The sequence below is a fragment of the Rhipicephalus microplus genome, chromosome 5 (genome assembly GCF_043290135.1).
Source record: "Rhipicephalus microplus isolate Deutch F79 chromosome 5, USDA_Rmic, whole genome shotgun sequence".
NCBI lineage: Eukaryota > Metazoa > Arthropoda > Arachnida > Ixodida > Ixodidae > Rhipicephalus > Rhipicephalus microplus.
The window spans coordinates 75927901-75951951 of NC_134704.1; the positions used below are offsets into that span (position 1 = coordinate 75927901).

The following is a 24051-nucleotide window of genomic DNA, read 5'->3' on the forward strand; positions in this document are numbered from 1 at the left end:
ACTCTCAAGCAAAAGCCACGTCGATCAAGAAGAAGCAATGTCAGGTAGTTTTGCGAGCGTCGAAAACACATGGACGGGGTGTAAAGAAAAAGGTAAACGTTTTCAGAAGTTCTGTGAAAACTTGCGGAATCTTTGAGCACTGACTGCACCGGAAAAAACAATGGAGTTGGAGTTGGACAGAGCAGAACATTACGTCAGCAGCAGCATTGCGAAATCTGAGAGTGTACTATATGAAAAGCTGAAGAATGGGCTACAGATAAAATAGAAACAAAAGAGGCTTTGGTCAAAAAAAGACAAAACATTGTGGTATGGTCTCAGAGTTCAATGGAAGAACAGTAAATAAAGCGTTCAGGAAAGCAAGGCAAGATGCAACGTCCACTCTCTTTCGAGAGAGTGCAAGTTTTTAACTAACTTAGAACAGCTCAGAGGATGACACTTTTATTCTCGCGATTTTTTTCTCGGACCACAAAGAATTTAAATTAAAACTGAAACTTCTTTATTCTTCTCGCAACTGCCATAATTGCCACAACCACAAAACATTTCATGCGCACGAGTAATAAGACGTATTCAACACGAAGCAACAGATTTTTATTGAATATGCACACACATGAAATACGTGTACTCAGAAGAGCACACATATTTACCACATACGCAATAAGCTCTATATTTCTTGCTATGGTACGCTTCCAGGTCAAGCCACGCGTAATCAGTCTTGGTTTGCGCTAAAGTTCTTACTTTAAATGCGATGTGCCACCTAGGCGCAACAGTATAGTGCTCAGGTGTCCAGCGAGAGTGATCCTTCAAAGCGGTGGCCCTTTTGATGTTGCAGCAGTTCTTTCGTTTCAACAAAAATGGATTGTACGACGGGAATCACAACTTTGTTAGCGTCTTCGCTTCCGTCTCGTGCCCGATATCAACCATGGAGGGACAAAGACGTTTCAGGGGGTCCACTCGGTAAAGTTTCTTGATCGCTCGTTGCGCACCAGTCGAGAAAACGTACGAGGACTCAGACAACAAAACAACGTGGAGAGAGGTGGATGATCTCGTCTTCAATGCAGCTCATGGCTCCATTCATATCTCGCTCATCACTGTCCTCTCAGCCTACCTTCAATGTTAGGAGAAACTTCCGTGTGCCATCCTTGCATCTGGTGGAATACTTCCTCTGTAGAAGACGACGGTATAGAAGGTAGATGGAGAGGGGCTGTGGACGATATGTCTTTGCCACAGATACTGAAAGAGTTTGGCAGACATTCTGTTGTATTGCTAATCACGATTTCAGGCGCACGTTCTCCTCCGTTACAAAAACGTTAAAGAAGTAGAATTTCTACATCAATAGGTGGCCAACACTTTGTTGGTGGCTTTCATGGGCGTAAATTTAATAACTATCACTAAATTATCAGCCAGGGTTGGGGCAGATACTCAGAAAATGTATGCCGGAATACCTATGTAGGAATATTGATACAAGGATAATATACTAGAATAATTGATAGGTCTCTGGAATACTGACACTCCACAAAAAAGTAAGCCGAGGATATTACTGAAACTACACTTTTCACCGCACTGATACATGAAGGTCAAGCATATTGTTCAGAGAACAGTATGACGAACACCGGTAAATCAAGAAGAAGCGTGCGTTTATTATAGACACAAAATATGTACTTTTGATATGGTTTTGTTAGCTTCACTTAAGCAACAGCAGGTCGCTCAAAGCTGCTTAAGTAGGTTGGGATTCGAACAACGCTTGTTAGGCCTCAACACATGACTCGCGAAATGACTTCCCGCTCAAAAAAAAAAACTAGAGGTGCAGCACCTGCCTTGAAATTCCTTGATTGGTTGATTGATATGTGGAATTTAACGTCTCAAAACCGCCATATGATAATGAGAGAGTTCGTAGTGGAGGGCTCCGGAAATATCGACAGCCTGGAGTTCTTTAACGTGCACCCAAATATCAGCATAGGGGCCTAAGCCTTTTGTCCTCCATCGAAATGCAGCCACCGCAGCCGCGATTCGATCCCGCGACATGCTGGTCAACAGACCAGTACCATAGCAACTAGACCACCGCGGCACGGCCACCTGCCTTGAGAAACTGCGACTTTCGTCGGCAAATCATGACTGCCTCCCCAACTATGCCGTCAAAGCATCGGTCGCTTTGCCACACGGTTCATTCTGTGCCTGCGGGAAACCCTATGCCACCTCCCACTGTGTCGGCAGTCAGTGGCGTGTCATTGCTTGACGTAGCACAGAAGTCTTCTTTTCCCCCTTAGAGACACGTCAGCTCATTTCCAACACACACAAAAAGTAACGAGATAACCATGTCCTGTACAGTATCGCGATCCAATCGACACATCCTAAATGTATTTCACTCCTAAAATATACAATTACATGTTACTAATTTATCTCGATGCATAATACATACTCGAAAGTATCTCTGAGATACTATCACGATACTTTTGTTAGCCTGCGGCGTCTTTGAAGCACCTGAGACGTTGTAGAAAGGGAAGGATTTACTTGACTCTCAAGAAAACAGAAGCCACACTGGCCACAATACTGCACGAGAGTTTCTCTCAACGTCGTCGTCTTTCTTCACTGTCAACAACATCACGTGCATTTCTAAAATTCGGCCATCCTGCAAGTGACTTAACGTCCTCCTTAAGGCTGTCCCAAAAACTTTCTTCCCTGATTCTACATAAAATGTATGACCATTCTATTCAACTGCTTACTAAATGCACATTATAGAAACGAGATGAAGAAGGAACAAAAACAAAATAAGACAAAACTACACTGACGCATAAAGCTTTTCGAGGCACACAGAAGTTCGCCCGTTCGTAGCGGGAAACTTTCAAGGAGATGTTGTAGTTTCCGGCCATTCTGACAGGCTTGACTTAGAGGTAAGCCAAAACACGCATGGTGTCAATGTTCTTTTGCCTACACTTCAGCATCGACGCTTGGTGTGGCTCAGGCTTCGACTTTTGGCCCGTCTTCGCTGATTCTTCGGATTTGCTCCAGCGTTTCGTAGACGTTCTGTGACCTTCTCGGTATCGCCTGGTTTTGTTGACTTCGGCACGTTATCTTCCTTCAGCTTGGTTCGGCGATCCTCTTTCTCCTTTCTTTCCGTCTGTCCTACAGCAATTTTTTCAGATTCTTCCAGAGGCTTGTCTTTCGTATCGTCGTCTTGGCTTGGTTGGTCTTCTGGCTTTTTGTCTTCTGCAACGTCACCTTCGTCCTGCTTATCCCTATGTGTCGCCTTTTGTCCCTGGGCTGCTTCTTCGTGGTGTTCCTTTTTATTTCCTTCTTCGCCGACTTTTCCTTCTGTTTCTTTCGCCATTACAGGATTCTCCATCAATCTCTCCGCCTCGCTGTTTTTTCTCGCAGCACCGGGTTATTTATGTATTTGTTTATTTATTTATTATTTATTCATTCAGAAATACCCTGATTTGCCCAAAGGCGTGTAAGCGGGGGAGGGGGGGGGGGGGGTACAGCTTTCAAAAAAAACAGTCTTCGTTATGACAGCACACTTGGTCACAAGACAATTGATTCCACTCTTGTACAGTATGAACAAAAAAAGAATTAGCATAAAGGTTCGTTCCAGTCCTGTATTTTTGAATCTTAAGGTCATGATCAGACCTTCTAGACAGATAATGCGGTGGTTTAAGGTAAGTGTCTTTATTGATGCCAGTTGTCTTATGGTATATCTGAAATGACAATTTCAAACGCAATTTTCTTCTGCGAGAGGAGAGCGCTTCCCATCCCAGCTCGTTTTTCATTTCAGTTCCCACACACAACAGGATTTCAGGATCCCACACACAACATGCATATTCCAAAATTGGGCGGACAAATGATGTATACGCAGTAATTTTTAGGATTTAGGACAGCAGGGGAGGATCTCAGATTTCGTTGAATGAAATTTAGGGCTCTGGCAGCTTCTGCAACTACAGCATGCACATGCGCATTCCATGAGCAGTCGCTCGTAAGTGTTACACCCAAGTATTTCTACATTGATTGATAATCAATGACGTCAACATTCAAAAAGTAATGCGCTTCATCCTTCTTCTTTTTTTAGTAAAAGACATGTGCACAGATTTTTTCACATTAAGTTGCATTTTGCACTTATCACACCATTTCACAATTCGGGTAAGGTCAGCCTGCAATTCAATGCGATCCTGCTCATTTTTTTTTTAGTTTTCTGTACACAACTGAGTTGTCAGCGAATAAACGTATTCGAGAAGTAATGTCATCAGGAATATCATTAATGTAAACTAAAAACAGTAGCGGCCCTAAAACGGACCCTTGAGGGACACCCGATGTTACTTCCACCGTAGAAAAAGTAGTACCATTGAGAATGACACATTGTCGACGCTGTGATAAATAACAGGCTATCAAATTCAGTACATTTTTATCAATATTTGCCCTTTCGAGTTTGCGAAGAAGCAAGGGATGGCACACGGTTTCAAACGCCTTTCTGAAATCTAAGAAAACGCAGTCTGTTTGACCGTTGTCATCAACCTCGGACACTAAATCATGGTAGAACTCAATCAGCTGTGTTGTGCAAGACAGGCCCCTGCGGAAACCATATTGATCATAAACTAATATTTTATTTTGTACTGTTTCATTATGCTTTTATAGAAGATGTGCTCTAGTATTTTGCAGGGAATAGATGTTAATGAAATAGGTCTATAATTGTTGGCCTCTTTTTTGGAACCACCCTTGTGAATGGGAACCGCGAAAGCCCATTTTCCAGTCCTCAGGCAGAATTCTAGTAGAGAGAGATTTTTTGTATATTAGGAAAAGATAACATGCTATTGGCCACGCACAGCGCTTTAACACGCGTGGGGAAATACTATCTGGACCAGGGGCCATGGTTTCGTCTATATTTTTTGAAAGGGATTCGATACCACTCACACAGAGTTCAACCAGTGGCATTGATGGCTGAGTTCCCAGAGGTCGCTCTGCCAGCGTAGATAATTTCTCAAAATCCATTTGAGGTAAAAATATGGAGTGAAAGAAATCATTAAGACACGACGCTTTATCAATATCGCTGGGCAAGATCTGATCATCACGGAAATTTTCGTTTACTCCGGTTGAATCAGCTCCACAGTTTCTTACGTATCTCCAAAAAAGCTTTGGGTTCGTTTTTATACTTTCGTTTAGTCGATTGAAGTATTGATCCTTTGCGCTACAAATTTTAGATTTATATTCATTAGTTATCTCGACTAACTTGGTGTACTGATAACTACTATGGGTTCTTTTAAATGCACTGTATACTTGTCGTCTTTTCCATATTAATCTAAAAATCGCTGGTGTCACCCATGGCTTCTTGCACTTTTTGAGTTTAACTGCGTTTGCACTTGGCACATACTTTTCCGTTAGTTCTATGACTTTCGATTTAAATAAAGACCACAGTTGTGAAGCATCGGCGCTCTCGCAATGACATTCAAAACAGGCAAATGAGCAAGTAATTCTTGAGAAATAGCAGAGTAATCACCCTTATCATAAAAATATACCTTCCTCGATTGGCGGGGCTTGGGTCTCTTGATCTCATGTTTAATAGTTGCTACAACAGCGAGATGGTCACTGATACCGGGTATACACGTGACAGAGTCTACAATATTTGGCGAATTACAAAAAAACAAATCTAAAATGGTATTATTTCTTGTGGCCACAGTAACGTATTGAGCAAGACCGAACGTAAGAACGATGTTTTTCATGCTGATGTTTTCGTGACAACCAGTCAAGGCGATACAAGTTCCATTATACCATGTCAAATCCAGTAGATTGAAATCACCGGCAAGTATAAACTGATCTGATGTTCTGTAAATTATGTCGTACAGTTGCTGCAACCTATCCGGGTCAGAATTTGGTGGTCGATAAAACGTTCCGGCAATAAATTTCATATTATCAGCAAGTGTCACCGTGCACCAGACCAATTCTACGTCATCGTGCCCGATATCAAGTTCAGATGACCGTAAAGAAGAGTGAACTAACAAAAATATTCCTCCGCCTGTTCTTGCCCTATCATTTCGGTGAACGTTAAAGTGGCTAGGAAACACCTCACTATCATTGATTGACGGTATCAGCCATGATTCTGTCCCAAACACTATTTCTGCCTTCGTCAATTCAATTAAACCCGCGAATTCATCTATTTTATTCACAATACTTCTGCAGTTTACAACAACAGCTGTTGGATGTTTTTAGCTGTTAGCTGTTAGCTGTTAGCTGTGTTTAACAAGCAAGTGGCGACATGCATACATGGGAGCAGTCAAGAGAGAGAGAAAGAAATAAAAGGAAGAGACAGGGAGGCTATGCTAGGATAAATGGTTTGCTACCCTGTACAGGGTTGTGGAAATAAGGATCGGAAAGAGGATATAGATGGACAGTTATAAAATAAATTATAATAAAATTCACATGCACACACATGCAGGGCGTTCCGATCACAGTCGCTTGGACAGGCCGGTTGAACGAAAGAAGCGCAGGAGCGCCTTCACAGCCTTCTTCTGCGACATAAAAGTCCTGTCGGTAGCGCAGGATTCTTTCTTCCGAAAAAGTTTGGTTGTCCAATTCGTCTAGTGCATTGCAGATTGACTGTCTCTGCGAGCAGTATTGTGGGCATTCAAACAGAATGTGCCACGTTGTTTCGTCACTGCTGCAAATAACGTATGATGAGCAGTCAAATAACGGTATTGATGCTATTTATGCTCCGAAAGAGCTGTATTCGCGTTGCAAAGTCATTTCAATCAAAAATGGAAGTAATCAGTTTTGAAATTTGATGGTACTTCATTAGCATTGTTGGCAGCATGCGCAAAAGTTCCAGCGCAGCGTCCAATGCTTCATCAGGTGAGAAAATCTGCTGTTTCGTTGTTTTGCATCTCTCGTGACTTTGGCTTGGTGTGGTTTCGAGCAAGTGGGAAACACGTTAGGTGCAGAAGGCAATTGTGACCGGGCACGATCAAAACGTTGACGACGAAGACGAAGAAAAAGAAATTTGCTTTAGCCATCCAGTCGTTTTAGGTGAGAGGCTATAGGACCTTTTGAGTTTGGTTATTATTATTATTATTATTATTATTATTATTATTATTATTATTATTATTATTATTATTATTATTATTATTATTATTATTATTATTATTATTATTATTATTATTAACAACTTGGTTCATTTCTGGCACAAAGCTTGAATAGGGTCTTTTTGCGATGGCGGTCCAAGCCCGGCGTCATGGTTCTGCAGTGGAACCCCAGGCTGCAAGGGTTCGAATACCTTGCTCATACTGCGTGCGACGGCATTAGGAAACACCGGTGGGGGTGCTTGCAGCGTTGTACAACTGCGCCACCAAAGTCGGCTGCTACTGCTGTGATCTTATAACAGCTTTCGCAGTGGGCTTGAAAGTGACCCTTAACCTCAAGTTACCTGTCTGGCGGCTCCACTCTCCCTACGGCGATCGTGTTCCGGGATGTATACCATGGGTTATCGATGTATTTCGACACGCTAAAGAGGCGTCGTAGATATAAGCTTGTCCTTGAGATGACCTCTGCCAGGTACAGAACAATCACTCCTGCTCGCACGAACACCATTCTTTCTCTGACTAAACTTTCGTTTTTTTTTATTCTTCCCACAATTATTTGAGGCTAACCTTTGTTCAGCTTATGCAATATTTCAGATAAATATAGCGTCGAAAATAATTCAATTATTCTGCAGAAACATTGCCTACCATATTTTATTAGCCTGAACGTGAGACGTGTGCTGCTGAGCTATGTAGAGAAATTTCCTTTTTAACTGCCTATTACTGCGATTAACTGGGGTGTGCAAACAATGGTTTCGCTAAGCGTCGTACTAGTACGTAGAGTGAACGTACGAGACTATTTTGAGATAACGTATTATCCAGACAGCGTGAACAGACAGAGAGAACAGACAGAATGAACAAAGTCTGACCCAGATAAGTTAATGTCAAATCATTGAAAGGGAATACTTCAATGTAGATGATGACAAACTTTTCCTCTAAGCGAGATCAATAACTGAACGAAGGATTCTTAGAAGCGTCGCACAAAAACGACCAATTGCCCAAAAGACTCGCAACAGCTACGATACGTCAGATGCGAGGTTGCTCACACAAAAGGGCCCCACGAAAAGAACTTCCAAACCGTTCCTTACGCCTCAGCATTGCTAAGCCTCGCATTGCCCTCCAATACGGCTTGCTATAGACGTCCAGGACCTAGAAATTAATAGCTGCCCGTTCCATATGATTCATGAGCAAGCGACTGAAGAAAATAGGGTGATTCGTCTTTGCGGCATCCCGTCTCCTTCCCGGTACTGTTTTCATTCCTGCTATTTTTTCACTCTAGAAGAAATATTGCCTACCTACCCCTTCCCTCTTCATTCCTATAAAGAGCTTCTTTATCCATGCATTCATATTGTGTGCTGACGCCTCCTCGATTCCTTCAATCTTCCCTACTTATACTCAGATCTCTGACTTACCCTTTGAAATTTCCTCTTTCATCATCCATTATACATACAAGAGCCTTTCTTATTTGGGAGTACAGGATGTTTATTGCGGCGTACTCAATATCCATAGCCTTTCCATCGCTATATTGCCGTTGTGCTTTTCCTCTACGTGATTAGACACCTGAGGCTTTTTTTTTCGCTCAGGTCTTTTTCGGGCAGGGTAACAACTATTTAAGTGCTATCATTGCCATCCCATAGAACTGAACACGTATTATGCACCTGTTTGTCTAATAAGTTAATATATTTTTTTTTCAATTGTCCCTAGATCTTCGCCGAATTGAATGGATTGGGAGAGAACAAACTTTATTTTGTTCCATTGTAGACGTAACGAAGCAGTGCGCAAGAAGAGGACTTACCAGCAGAACGCGAATACTCGTTCATTTTGTTTCTCTGCTTGGTCAGGCGTTCTCACAGGATAGTTTGTTGTGTATCAAGTAGGCCAGTACAAACTAGTGCATCTTTCTTACTAGAGCAGAAATGACGTGAACTTGAAACACTTTGAGATTGCTTCTCTAAATAAATACCCTTGTGTCGAGAACCGTAAAAAGTGATATCGTAATGCTTGAGAATATATGGGATACATTTTTAACATCACTACCTTTAAAAAAACGTTCGGCTTCAGTATCGAAGGTGCGGCTTCTTAGTGATGTGTGATTGCAGTGTAATGTCACGAAAAGAGCAACTTGTGACGTGTGAGCGGTATATCTGTCATATACTCGTAGTGCACACAAATAACATTGTGTGAACAGTCGTCAAGTGACCCAGACAGTGACTTCTGCAATTTGGAGACGCTGACAAATGAACTGCGTGCAAGTGACTTCTGCCGTTGAGGTTGCGCTGACTTGAAGATTCTCAGTGGCGAAAACATTAAAATCAAAGTAAAATATTTCGTGCCTATTGTTCTACTACACTCTGACGACCAAGTTAACCCTGCATACCAAGAAACAAAAAAAATGTCTCTTCTCAGATGTCTCGAAAACGTCTCAGCACTCCACTAACTCACACAGACTTCCATTTTGTCTATGCTTCTCTCTCTCCTTCTCCTTACTTTCTCCTGAAGAAGTAAGCTTCCTTCACGATGTTTAAAAGTTGATCCGGATCATCTCAGACCTCCGTCTAAGCCCACGAGACCATCTGACATCGCTCATTGAAGATGCGCTTTCTCTTTATGTCTCGCGGGTGCCGTCGTAGGCATTGAGAGCCAGAATAAAACACGACCAGCCGCCTAGCAGCGGGGTCCATGTCAAGACAGACAACCACATCCTTTCTTGGCCGATGGCGCCAACGTTCGGAGCTCTACGACACAGGAGCACGCCCAAACTGGCCGCCACTACAACCACCAATTATTTCATGTGTACACCGTTCCGCGTCTTTGCTTTATTGGCACTTTCTTGCTGTTCTTGCTTCGCTAATTGATTTCCTTTGACTCCAGGGCAAACTTCTCCTGAACCTCACGTACCTCCTTATTCTTTCTCGCCAGCTCCGCACACTTGAACATGTACTAAGAAAAGTTGTAACCCAATCGCATTCAACAGTTATTTCGTTACGCAAGTTTAATTCATTGCAGCGACAAATCACTCCTGTTGAACAGTGATTGCGCAATAGATAAAATGTGGTTTATATAGTACGCGCCTGTTTCCTCCCAAGTTTATTGACATTCAGTGGTTACAGTAACTATAACGAACCTATTTTAATTTCAGAGCACTTTAGTGGGCTCGGATGTCGTACGCTGTCACCCTTTGGCACAGCGCCGGCGAAATCATATACAGCATATCCACCTGTAGCACATTGAGTGCACTTGCGCCAATGAAAAATGTGCCACCTCTTGTTCTTCGGGCGCCTTTATCGTGATATCAAGTGTGGAAATTATTTCAATGATAAGGAAAACACAAATACGCAAAGACGTATAAAATTAAATATGGAAGCGTCCGCAAACAGGGAGAGAAAGAAAAGAAAAAATTGGAAAAAAACAATAGAAGTAAAGAGAAATAAAAACACAAAAAATTAAAATGAGAACACGAAATAAAGATAGAGAAAGTCGAAGAGAAACGAAACTGCAAAGTTTGGTTCTTTCTTCAGCACCACTAGGACGAAGCAGTCTTCGTTTTTTTTTTTTTTTTTAAGAGGCGAAGCTCCTTCAAGCGGCACCCGATCGTTCCTCGTAGTAGTGCGTAACGTGTTTTACGCTCTGACCTGCAAGGTGGAGCCAGTGGGAGATTTCTTCTGTGCGTTGTTGAACAATAAAAAATTCGCAGCGTGCGCGTTAACCAAAAGCCGAATTCTCCTGTCTTTCATTCCTCCTTAGCAGCCACTGGCATGTACATTCAGCACTATCTGACCAGAAAGGGTTGCTACGTTATACTCGCTGGGCGTAACTTCCTCGGTTTTAGAAAGGTTTAGCGAGCGTTAGGCCGCAGTGCCATAAATACAGTGAACTAGTATATACCATGAACTCGAGCTGGTTAAAGGTCGCAAGTAGACACGAAGCGCAAGCCTTAAGAAAGTGTGCGTGTGCCTCCTCTCGTTCAGTCCTTGCAATGTCCGCTGGATGGCGGTGCTTCTATATGACGAATATATGATGAAAAGATGCGAGATGGTGGTACTTGGAGTGTTGAATAGGTGGACGAACGGACACACAGACAGATGCATGGACGGACGCATGGATGGCTGCACGGACGGATGGACGCATGGACGGGCGCAGGAGCGAGTGCATAGACTAACGCAGGGACGGACGCACAGATGGACGTGCGGACGCACCAACAGACGCACGCACGGTCTGGCAGATGGCCGCACGGGTGGCCACACAAACGCACGCATACATGGACGGAAGCAAGAACGAACGAACGGACGGATGCTTCGCCCCACTCTCCATCATTCACTCCGTAAATATGCTGCCATTTTTGTCCGTGTTTTAGAAAAACAAGCGAAAAACGGGCGGTCGACAAAACAAAATAAAGATCAAATTAAAATGTTAGTAATGTTCTCAAAAAGAAGCAAGATGTTACGCGAGCGCGAACATTTCATTCTCGCACCGAGCGCGAAGCTTCTTACGCAAGAGATGATAATCGCGTTTGAGGCAAATATGGCAATACCGCTGACAGCTGGAGCTGGATAATTTAACAGCCACATTTCTTGGTGCGTGCTCGCCTGTGAAAATTTCACTCTTTGTTCGTGAATCAGTGATAGGAGTAGTATGTAAGGATGAAAAGATTCCAAGTGAATCGAGAATTTACAGTAACTTGAGAATGCTTCAGTAGACAGGTACTTCGAGCATACGGAGCCAGGGGCGAAACTAAATGCACGTACCTCGTAAACTGTGCGAAATGCCTTCACTTCTTTCTTAAGTCATTCCCGTCTCTCGTTAGTCGTATGCACTGAAGTGAAATCGCACCAGCTAGTATTCAAATAGGAAAGGCTGAAAAGAGGACTAAACAGAACAGATATTACGTTGTTTTGCCTGCTTACTACGGTAGCTTTTTTTTTTCACAATTATTCGACCGAATTTCTGCACATATTGTCCAGCCTGCAAGTATTTTGAGCTAATTGCAGCAGGCGTATATGTTTGAAGACCTAATAAGAATATGAAGACTCACTTTAGTCTTTCCCCCGCCGCAGTAAGGTAGTGGCTAAGGTACTCGGCTGCTGACCCGCAGGTCGCGGGATCGAATCCCGGCTGTGGTTGCTGCATTTCCGATGAAAGCGTAAATGTTGTAGGCCCATGTTCTCAGATTTGGGTGCACGTTAAAGAATTCCAGGTGGTCGAAATTTCCGGAGCCCTTCACTACGGCGTCTCTCATAATCATATGGTGGTTTTGGGATGTTGAACCGTCAATTCAAGCAATCTTATGGGCAAGGAAAACTTCGATGTCGATTACATTGCATAACAGAAAACTGTGAGAAATACTGAACAAATGTGATTCACCAGCCGAAATATCTTAATTGTCAACTATCAGATGAAAATCACGTCAGTTCTTGGTTCTTCTGCATTAAGTATATCAAACCATATTACTATTAAGTCTACTACATTCTGAGGCTGATGTGAGATGAATGAAGCATTGGTTGAACAAACAATATTGACGGGTCAACAAAGTTGAAAGCTGCCGGTTAATCAACTCGCCCAACCAACTTGTACACAACTGAACCACAACTTTTCCATACCAACAACCTCCAGAGAGCTACGCGCAAATGGGGAAAGAAAAAAATGTAGGGAGCTCGAGCTTCGCCTTCAACAGCAGATTGCGGTATCAAAATTAGGCCTTGTGCCCGTTTTCTCCTGAGCTGCTAGCCTACTTCGACTCTCGGTGCATGCCACCTCAACGATGTCTTTAAGAACTGAGTCACTGTGCGCGCAACATTGGCCGTTTCGAGGTAACATAGATTGCCTACGGCAAGCAAAGTTGTTAAGGGCCCACTATACGTGATAGTTATTCCTTTTGCGAATCAGTGAAGGGCCCACCACGTGCCCGTAAGGCAACAGGCGATCTTGCGGAGGAGTTGACTTTGTTGATGGATCTGCTACTGATGGTGATAAAATATGTCCGAGAGCTTTGTCATGGGCGGACCTTTAAAACACCCACTCGTCGATGAATTCACGTGTTTTGGCGTGTGGGGCAATTCGACGCTTCTGCCACGAAAAATAGCATGCGTTAAGAAGGCTCCTTCCACTACTTCACACTCATATAGTGTGCGTGATTTTTTTTTTCGTGTTTTTTCAAGCAGTTTCAGCAAATATTCGGGCTCTGAGGCAGAACACTTGCTTGCCACGAAAGCGACATCGGTTCGATTCACACTCAGACTCTAAATTTCTTAATAATTACTTTATTTGCATCTTTATCAATTTTTAGTTTTGGAGAAGATGATTTTTTTTGCCCACAGTCAACGCCACCAAACGCCGACACCATATATCCTGCGATGCGAGCTCTATGACGCTGTATCGTTAAAAGGCTTTAAAATAATGGCTCTGAGGAGTTCGTAACTTGCAGCGCACAATGAGCTGATGAAGCAACGCTATCAATCAGTCGGCCTGCAATAAGCAGTAATTACGGCAGGGGAGTTCAAGAGGGCTTCCTTAAAGCGATTCTTTTTAAAATACGTGCTGTATTTGCCACATATGTGCTACAGTGACTCGGTTTCACGATGCATAGCACCTTGTGGGTATGCTCGCGCCACGATGGATTGTTTTCTCGGAGTGGCCTCGATTTAATTACGTGCTGCTGGAGGGTGTCCCCACACACGTTGCGCTAAGCAGCCGGTGTCGCTGGTGCTCGCTTTTCTGTAACCAAGCATTAGGCACGCTCCGTCATCGATCCGCGATGCAAGTGCCACGCCAGAAAGCTGCGGTGGACCTGCGGTTCACGCCCTTTATTAAAAGCGCACCACCTTTGTATGATGGTGAAGATTTGCCTCTGGATAAAGCCAACTATTGGACCTGTTTGTTCACATTAATAGGCCTAATATTGCCAGTGGCGCAGCTAGTACTTTAGTTCGGGGTTTAGAAGAAGCTGTAGAAGAGTGAAGGGTAATGGTTTTTGCGGGAAAGGGGTGTGGAGGGGTTCGATTATCGGTGCGTTGTTAAATGTATCAAACCGTCTGGAAGACATTACTAATCTTTCATAAAAACGCGTTTAAAGGATGGGAAGGAATAGAAATAGAAGAAGCCAGCAGACGCGCAAATATTTATGTATGCTTGTCCAATTTCCCGTGATAGATGAGATTGCAAAATGACGATTTAATGTATTGTTGTTTTGAGAACTGTCAATATATTCTTACTCTACCGGCATTTCATTTTTACCATAAGAAAGGTAAGCGAACTATTTCGCTGCCTTCTTCTGCGTAAGCGTAACATACGTAAACGTAAGAGGTGCAACAACTTGTGGAAAATAAGAATGAAAATCTCACTGTGATATTCGCGTAAAACACCTGTATCGACTTGCTAATGCTACGTTTCTACGTTCCGCTAATATTCTCACTTATAACATGCACAATAAACTCCTGCAAGTGAATCGTCTATTGTCATGTTATTTCTTTGATTTGTTTCAGTGGGCTGAGTATGTTTTGGGGGCGAAGCACGTCAGGGTGTGGGTCTGTATGTATGTATGTATGTATGTATGTATGTATGTATGTATGTATGTATGTATGTATGTATGTATGTATGTATGTATGTATGTATGTATGTATGTATGTATGTATGTATGTATGTATGTATGTATGTATGTATGTATGTATGTATGTATTTATGTATGTATGTTTGAGTTTGAGTATGAGTTTAGTTCATTTACCACGTACAGTTGTACAGTAAGTGGCTGGGACAGAGGAAAAAAGCTGTATAAAACAGCTTGACAAAGCCCCATATCCCCATGGCAACTGTGGCAACAAAAAAGGCAAAATCAAATTAAACACAGGACAGTTTAAACCAGCAATGCTTACGCTTTGCATCAGAACAAAAAATTTAAACAAACTATACTAACCAAAAAAACGCACATGCTATACATCGAAAGAAGTAATCAAACAAAAAATAATACTCCACACAAAATAATCAAGCATATTTAAAATTAAGTATTAGAGAGCATACGAACATTTTCATAATTAATTCCTAATTTATTTAGTATATTCGGCAAGCAATAACTCAATGTCGGAAAGCCATAATTTGTGCGCGGTCTCGGCACATGCCAATATTCAGAATGTCGGTTTAGGCGCGTTGAAGAATTTAATTTCAAGCTTGCTAAACGACGTATATAGCCGTGACCTTTTATGGTATCAGATCTAAAAGAGACTAATAAAGAATATTCGTAGAGCAGGTTTAATTTGATTATTTTGAATTTAGCAAATATTTGTGAAGTATGGGCATTAAAAGGAAGGTTAGCAACAGATTGTAGTGCCTTTTTTAGTAAGATAATTGGATTACTAATAGATTGCTTTGTTCCATTACACCAAATTAATTTGCAGTAACTCAGAAGTGATGTAGAGAGCGCATTAAATATCAGAAGTTTTTGAGGAACTGGCAATAAACCCTGACATTTTCTCAAGACACCCAAGACTTTGCAAAGCTTATTGTATAAAAATTCGGTGTGATAATCCCATTTCATATGTTCATGGAAAACAACGCCGAAAGACTTCGTGGTGGAAGAAAATTCGATTATGCTGTTATTTAACATGAGATTGTAGGGTTCAGTGGTTTCATTGAGGGGAGATTTGGCACGAAAAAAAACAGCTTTTGTTTTGAGACAATTTATAAGTAAAGAATTTTCAAGGGTCCAGCTGTATATCTTTTGTAACATTGAGTTAACAGTATTTACTAGATGACTAACATTCGTACCTGAAAAAAATAAGCTTGTATCGTCTGCGTAAATTACGTATTGGGCTGAAGGGTCAACATGTACAATATCGTTTATAAATATAATGAACAAAAGGGGACCCAATATGCTGCCTTGGGGAAAACCATCTTTAGCAGTTTGCACGGACGAAATTTCCCTCTTTATAGTTACACACTGGTGTCCGTCTGTTAGGTAGCTTTCGATCAGATTTAAAGCTACACCACGAATTCCATAACACTGCAGTTTTCCTAATAATGTCTAGTGGTTTATTTTGTCGAACGCTTTCGACACATCTAAAAATATGCCAAGTGTGAACTTTTTGGCCTCAATAGTTTTGAGAATCAATTCCTTTTGAACCAATAAGGCACTTTCGGTTCAGTAGCCTGATCTAAAACCAAACTGTGATTGAGTTATAATGGAATGTTTTTCAAAAAATTCAACAGTCTAGAATGAAAAATTTTTTCAAGTCCTTTGGAAAAAAGCGGGAGAATTGAAATCGCCCTGTAATTTCTTGAAGTGTTTTTGTCTCCACCTTTGTGTATCACCGTCGCCTTAGCATCCTTCATATTCTGTGGTAAAATGCCGCTTTTAAAGAAACGTTGTAAATGTGTGTCAGACATGGACTCAGTAGGTCAATAACATGTTTTATCGCTTCCATTTTTAGGCCATTTATATCCTCACTCTTAGACATCTTAAAGCTTTTAAACACTCGTATTACCTCATCTTCATCTGTCGGACAAAAAAGTATTGATTCCTTGTGTGGGGCTGGTAAGTACTCAAAAGCACTTGTTTGGTGCGAGCTTTTATTTATGAATGTGAAGTATTCATTAAATTTATCTGCTAACTATTTGCATTTAATAAGCTCATTGTCAATTACAAGTTCTAAACAATTTGTAGCCCTACCTCGAGATATGATGGAGTTTAACGTATTTCAAATTTCTTTGCTCTCAGAGACGCCTTCAAACATATAATGATAATAATTTCGTTTTGCTTGCCGTTGGACTTTAGAAACTGAATTTCTGTATTTTTTAAACGTTTTCAAAACATCTGAATTTTGGGTAACTAGAAATACTGTAAATAATTTATCTTTTTCCTTCATCATTTTAGTATCCCAGAAGTCATCCAAGGTTTGCGAGCACGCTTTGGCTATTTCAAAGCCCTAAGAGGAAAATACTATAAAGTTAAATGAACGTTTGCATGAAATAGTCATAAGCTAAATCAACCGTGGACAAGGAAAAAAAGTTGTCCCATTTTGTTCGCTCAATTTCAACCTGAAAGTTTGAAAGATTTTAAATTCACTGGCCGATATAATATACCAGAAACGGACTGTCTGGGCTGATAACGGAATTGGGGCGCAATGAAATATGCAGGGAGGTGGTCACTAATCACGGTAGATATAGTGCATGAAAGTATGGATACTGAGGAAAAGTTTGTTACGAACAGGTCTAATAATGTTGCACACGATTGAGTAATACGAGTAGGAGTGACAATGACATTTGATAAAAAGTGAGAATTAAGAAGTGTGGAAAGATCCTTTTGTTTTTTGTGTGCTTGCTAACATATCAACATTCAGGTCACCTCCCAATACAATGCTATAATTATGCTCATTTATGAAAGCAAACATCTGATCCAAGAACTGCATAAAGTTGTTAATATTACTATCTGGAGGTCTGTACACTGTAACAAATACACAGTTGTCCACTTTAACAGATACATTTTCACAATCATCCAAGCATTGACACCATTCGTCTAACCGTTCGTATCTCATTTTATGTTTAATGTACATACATACACCACCTCCTGCTCTTGTTTTTCTATTTAAGTACACTGTATTGTAACCTTCGATAGTGATAACTTCCAAGTCATCACAATACTACGTTTCTGTAAGCATTATTACGGAAAAATTAAATTTAAACTGATCAAGAAGAGCAAAGAGGTCGTCGTCTTTACAACGTGCGGACTGCATATTATTATGAAATACAGTTAGGGGTAACCCGCCCAAATTTTCAAAAAGTGTGTTTACTTGACAAGGAGTAGAAGACTTTATATTAGTGTTCATTTGCAGGGGATAGAGATAAATACATATAAACATGCAATAAGGTTACCGAGTATAACAAAGTAGCAGCTCTTGAATAGGGTGCATAAGTAAAAGTAAATAAAATACGTAGTAATGATGGTTTGTCAATTGGTTCCACAACTTTTGATAACCAAACATAGATAACAAACAAGTGATGCACAGTATTTAGAGCAATAGCATTATTGGAGTTTGCAACAATATTACCAGTATAAAACAAATATTCAGTTCTGTAGTACCAATTAAAAATAGAGGCAGTGATTACACAAGATCTCATGTAGCATGCAAAAAAATGTACGAAAAGGGATTAGGATTACATTTTCCTGTTTAGCAAAAAAAAATAAAGGATCGAAAGAAATATAGCATACAGAATCACAACTAAGAAGACCATTAACGATTTGTTACACTTCCCGCACCAAGTCCTCCTCGCAGGTTATGTACAGAACAGCTGTGTTCTCTGACTTCCGCATCAGAATATTTCCCTGTGACACCCAGATCAATTTCAATTTCTTTTCTTTCCTCACTTGCCACGCTTTAGCTAGCAGAACTTTGTTTTCACGACAGAGGTGCTCACTGACGTATATTAAGCCATCTATGTCGAACCCTAAATTTCTTGCATTCAGTTTTCTTTTCTTTACCGCCGAAAACTTTCTGTTTCTGGCGGCTCTTGAACGAAACCTCACGATCACATGTGGCTTACTCTTATGTTTAGATGGCACACGATGTGCAACGTCTATGTCTTTGTCAGTTATGTCGGCTTTTAGACATCCCGTAAGTTTTACAACTTCTCTCAGAAGATTCTCCTCTGGCGCAACTGGAAGCCCCTGAATTTCCACATTCACATTTCTTGAGTATTGTTTAAGCTCAGTTATCTCACTCCTAGCCTGCTTCATCTCTTTTTTTATAAGTTCGTTCTCATAGCGGCACTGCTTGATTTCGGCCCTAGTCATAGCGAGCTCATTCCTGACAGCCTGAACATCAAGCTCGAATTTTTCACAACCATCACTCAAGAATTGTACAGATTTTTGAATACCAGCGATTTCCTACTGAACTTCTTTATTCGAGGTAGTGATGCAAGCGATGTCAGATTTAATGCCTGACGCGAATGAATCTAACTTAGTGACCAACTAAGTCAATACTTTAACAACCTCTCTTATGCTTCCTGGTTGCTTTTCAGCCATGGCCTTTGCAACGCCGTGTAAGCCACGTGGATTCATTTCACTGGTCATCTCAAGCTTAGCAATATAGGACAACTGTACAACAGGAGACAGAAAAACACAGTCACAAGAGAAAACTTGGTGCAAGTGACATTTCACATCTCTACATCAGCTTCGAGAAAAAAATGTAACGTTCAAAACACTCGTGGCAGCAACAGCGACGGAATGGCATGGTACGCGAAGGCACGCAATAATAAAAAAAATGCACTAACCTGCAAGTTATAGAAGAGAAACTTAGTGTGCGTCCACCCACCGTCGCTGTCGCTGCCACAGTGCAAAAAGATGCGCTCCCGGGAAAAACACCGCCCCCAAGATGAGAGCGATAATCCAAGTTGCAGCAGTCTTAACCAGATGGCAGTTCCTGTGACGAAGTCTGGCCCTGGTTCAAAGCAGCAAAATGAGTAGCGATGAAATAGCTGGTATTTCAGCAACCTGGTGGACCACTGCACCGGGTTCCTTACGGTCAGATTTGGGCAGCCGCAGGCAGCTGCAAGTTATAGAAGAGAAACTTAGTATGCGTCCACCCACCGTCGCCGTCACTGCCACAGTGCAAAAAGATGCGCTTCCGGGAAAAACACCGCCCCCAAGATGAGAGCGATAATCCAAGTTGCGGCAGGCTTAACCAGATGGCAGTTCCTGTAACGAAGTCTGGCCAGTCAGATTTGGGCAGCCCAGGCAGCTGCAAGTTATAGAAGAGAATCTTTCTATGCGTCCACCCACCGTCACCGTCGCTGCCACAGTGTGTATATATGTATGTATGTATGTATGTATGTATGTATGTATGTATGTATGTATGTATGTATGTATGTATGTATGTATGTATGTATGTATGTATGTATGTATGTATGTATGTATGTATGTATGTATGTATGTATGTATGTATGTATGTATGTATGTATGTATGTATGTATGTATGTATGTATGTATGTATGTATGTATGTATGTATGTATGTATGTATGCATGTTTGTATGTATGTATGTATGTATGTATGTATGTATGTATGTATGTATGTATGTATGTATGTATGTATGTATGTATGTGTATGTATGTGTATGTATGTATGTATGTATGTATGTATGTATGTATGTGTATGTATGTGTATGTATGTATTCATGTGTGACTTGAAGAAGGAACGACAGAAACTGATACTCAAGAAGCCAATCAATGAGCTAGCACTGAGAGGGAAAGTACAGGAATTTAGAGTGTCGCTGCAGAACAGGTATTCGGCTCTTAGTGAGAAAACCAACCTTAGCGTAGATACATTGAATGATAATCTGACGAGTATCATTACGGAGTGTGCAGTGGAAGTTGGAGGCAGGGCAGTTAGACAGGACACTGGCAAGCTTTCCCAGGAAACGAAGAACCTAATTAAGAAGCGTCAAATCATAAAAGTGTCAAGTAGAACAGACAAAATAGAACTGGCAGAGCTTTCGAAGTTGATTATAGACGTAAGGTATGCGATGTAAGAAGGTATAACATGGAGAGAATTGAACACGCTCTGAAAAACGGAGGAAACGTCAAAGCAGTGAAGAGGAAACTTGGGATAGGCAAAAGTCGTATGTATGCACTAAGGGACAAAGAAAGCAAAATAACTACCAATATGGATAGGATAGTTAAAATAGCGGAGGAGTTTTACAGAGATCTGTACAGTAGCCAAGACAACCACGACCTTAATACTATCAGAACTAGCAGTAACCCAGATGACACCCCACCAGTAATGATAGAAGAAGTCAGAAAATCTTTGGAGAACATGCAAAGAGGCAAAGCTGCTGGGGAGGATCAGGTAACATCAGATCTGCTGAAAGATGGAGAACAGATTGTGTTAGAAAAACTAGCCACCCTGTTTACGAGGTGTCTCCTGACAGGAAGAGTACCAGAGTCTTGGAAGAATGCTAACATCATCTTAATACAGAAGAAAGGAGATTACAAGGACTTGAAGAATTACAGGCCGATCAGCTTGCTCTTTGTAGTATACAAGCTATTTACAAAGGTAATTGCTAACAGAGTAAAGAAAACATTAGAATGCAATCAACCAAAGGAACAAGCAGGATTTCGAACAGGCTACTCAACAATCGACCACATTCATACTATCAATCAGGTAATAGAGAAATGCTCAGAGTATAACCAACCGCTATACATAGCCTTCATAGATTACCAGAAGGCGTTTGATTCAGTAGAAATATCAGCTGTCATGCAGACACTGCGGAATCAGGGCGTAGATGAAGTATATATAAACATTCTGGAAGAAATCTACAGGGGATCAACTGCTACCATAGTGCTTCATAAAGAAAGCAACAGAATACCAATCAAGAAGGGTGTAAGGCAAGGGGACACAATCTCCCTAATGCTATTTACCTAGTGCTTACAGGAGGTTTTCAGAAGCCTAGAATGGGAACAGTTAGGATAAGAGTTAATAGAGAATACCTTAGTAAACTGCGCTTTGCCGATGACATTGCATTGCTGAGTAACTCAGGCGACAAATTGCAACTCATGATTACGGAGTTAGACAAGGAGAGCAGAAAGATGGGTCTTAAAATAATGTGCAGAGAACTAAAGTAATGTACAACAACCTCGGAAAGGAGCAGCGCTTCGAGATAGGTAATAGTACACTTGAAGCTGTAAAAAACTGTCTACTTAGGGCAGGTAATAACCGCAGTGCCGAACCACGAGATTGAAGTAACTAGAAGAATAAGAATGGGGTGGAGCACATTCGGCAAGCACTCTTAAATTATGACAGGTAGACTGCCACTATCCCTCAAGAGGAAGGTATATAACAGCTGTATCTTGCCGGTACTTAGCTATGGAGAAGAAACCTGGAGACTTATAAAGAGGGTTCAGCTTAAATTGAGGACGACGCAGCGAGCAATGGAAAGAAAAATGGTAGGCGTAACCTTAAGAGACAAGAAGAGAGCAGAGTGGATTAGGGGACAAACGCGGGTTAAGGATATCATAGTTGAAATAAAGAAGAGGAAATGGACCTGGGCTGGGCATGTAGCGCGTAGACAGGATAACCGCTGGTCATTAAGGGTAACTAACTGGATTCCCAGAGAAGGGAAGCGGGTTAGGGGGAGACAGAAGGTTAGAAGGGAAGATGAGATCAAGAAGTTTGCGGGTATAAATTGGCAGCAGCAAGCACAGGACCGGGTTAACTGGCGGAGCATGGGTTCCGCCAGTTAACCAGTGGACGTAGTCAGGCTGATGTTGATGATGATGATGATGATGATGATGATGATGATCTATGTATGTATGTATGTATGTATGTGTGTATGTATGTATGTATGTATTATTTATTTATTTTCAATATGCTTCCAGTCTCATACGAGACCAAAGCAGAAGGGCATCAGTTCTTGGATACACAATACAGTTTTCAGTTTCTCGTTTATACAGCGGCATATTTGTCAGAACGTCTAAGAGTGGCTGGAGGCAGAAATGCCTGTAGGGGCCTCGAGGCAAAATTCAATAAGTACATTCTGAAAAAAATGCCATTATTGTATACAAACACTGAGCAATCGGTACACACTTAAAGACGGCATAGAAGACAGCTCCTATCTAGTAGACTATACAACACTAGTTGTACACAAACACAAAAGCACTGGAAAGAATACACCAGAAAAATACACACTTAGGTAACTTTGAACCAGTTACTGCACCCAGCAAAACAAATTTCTTTATGCGCAATTGAACGCGAACATTTATTCCACAAAAATAACCGCTAGAAAAAAAACGATAATACGGCTCATCAAAAGAGAAAAAGATAACTGGAAATTTATTTGCAGAACATGTCCTCGATTTTTGAGGTGAACTATGACAATGATTGTGTACTGGTAATCGAGGAATCTAGACTATTCCATTCTCTTATTGACAGGGGAAAGAATGAATGCTTGAAGCAATCGTTGTTAAAGGTGTATTCTGTAATGGCGAACGCATGTTTGTGTCTCAGTTCTCTGGATTCTGCTGTATTTTGATGCATCAATGTGGCTGCGGTTATGAAGCAGGTTGTGTAGAAATTTTAATCGTACCAGTTTTGCTCTTGTCGCTAGCGTAGGAAGACCGCAAGATTCTAAAAGGTTAGTGGGCGAGTCAGTGCGTTTATACTTGTTGTAGATAACCCTTGCGGCCTTCTTTTGTACCCGTCCTAACCTTGCGATATGAGTGGCACATTGAGGGAACCAAACAGTGTTGGCGTACTCTAAAATTGGACGAACAAATGATGTATAGGTTAAGAGCCTAGTTTGTGTCGGTGCAAGTAAGAGGAGCCTTCTTAAGAAAAACAGCTTGCGCAAAGCGGCAGCTGTAACGTTATTTATGTGCGCTTCCCATCTCAGATCGGAAGTTAATGTGACACCGAGATATTTCTGCAGCGTGACTCTTTGTAAAGGTTTGTTGTTTATTGTGTAAGTAAACTCAGAGGCTGCCTTTTTTCTGGTCATCGTCATACAGACTGTTTTCGTTCAGTTTATTGACATTTACCATTCTTCACACTAGTGAGCAATATTTTCCAATGAACTATTTAGTGCCTTGTGGTCATCGCTGTCTTTAATTTCCCTGTAAATAACGCAGTCGTCAGCGAAGAGCTTAATTTTGCAGTCAATCTCGGCTGTATTGTCATTTATATAGTTAATAAACAATAATGGCCCAAGGACGGAGCCTTTGGGCACACCTGACTTTACAGAAGCCGTCCTTTATAATGCGCCTTCGTAAACCACAAACTGTTGGCAGTCGCTAATGAAATCTTTTACCCAATTCGTAAGCTCTCCACCCCTATTATGTTTTCCAGTTTTGAAATCAGTTAGGTATGACAGACACAATTGAAAGCTTTCAATAAATCCGGCAGTATTATATCTGTTTGTGAACGGTATTTATAGAAAGGGCAAGATCGTGAACAACTTCATTAAGTTGGGTTACAGTTGATAACCCTTTCCAAAAGCCATGCTGGTGGGGAGACAGAAAAT

The 24051-nt window shown here is 41.3% G+C and overlaps 1 long non-coding RNA gene across 1 annotated transcript in view; it reads right to left on the reverse strand.

Moving 5' to 3' along the window:
- The window catches only part of LOC142817298 (uncharacterized), a 57305-nt gene extending 37873 nt beyond the window's left edge, over positions 1–19432 (reverse strand). The window contains exon 1 of the long non-coding RNA XR_012895157.1: positions 19311–19432. This is a non-coding gene — a long non-coding RNA (uncharacterized LOC142817298). The remainder of the gene's footprint in view (positions 1–19310) is intronic.
- Between the last annotated feature and the right edge of the window lie 4619 nt (positions 19433–24051).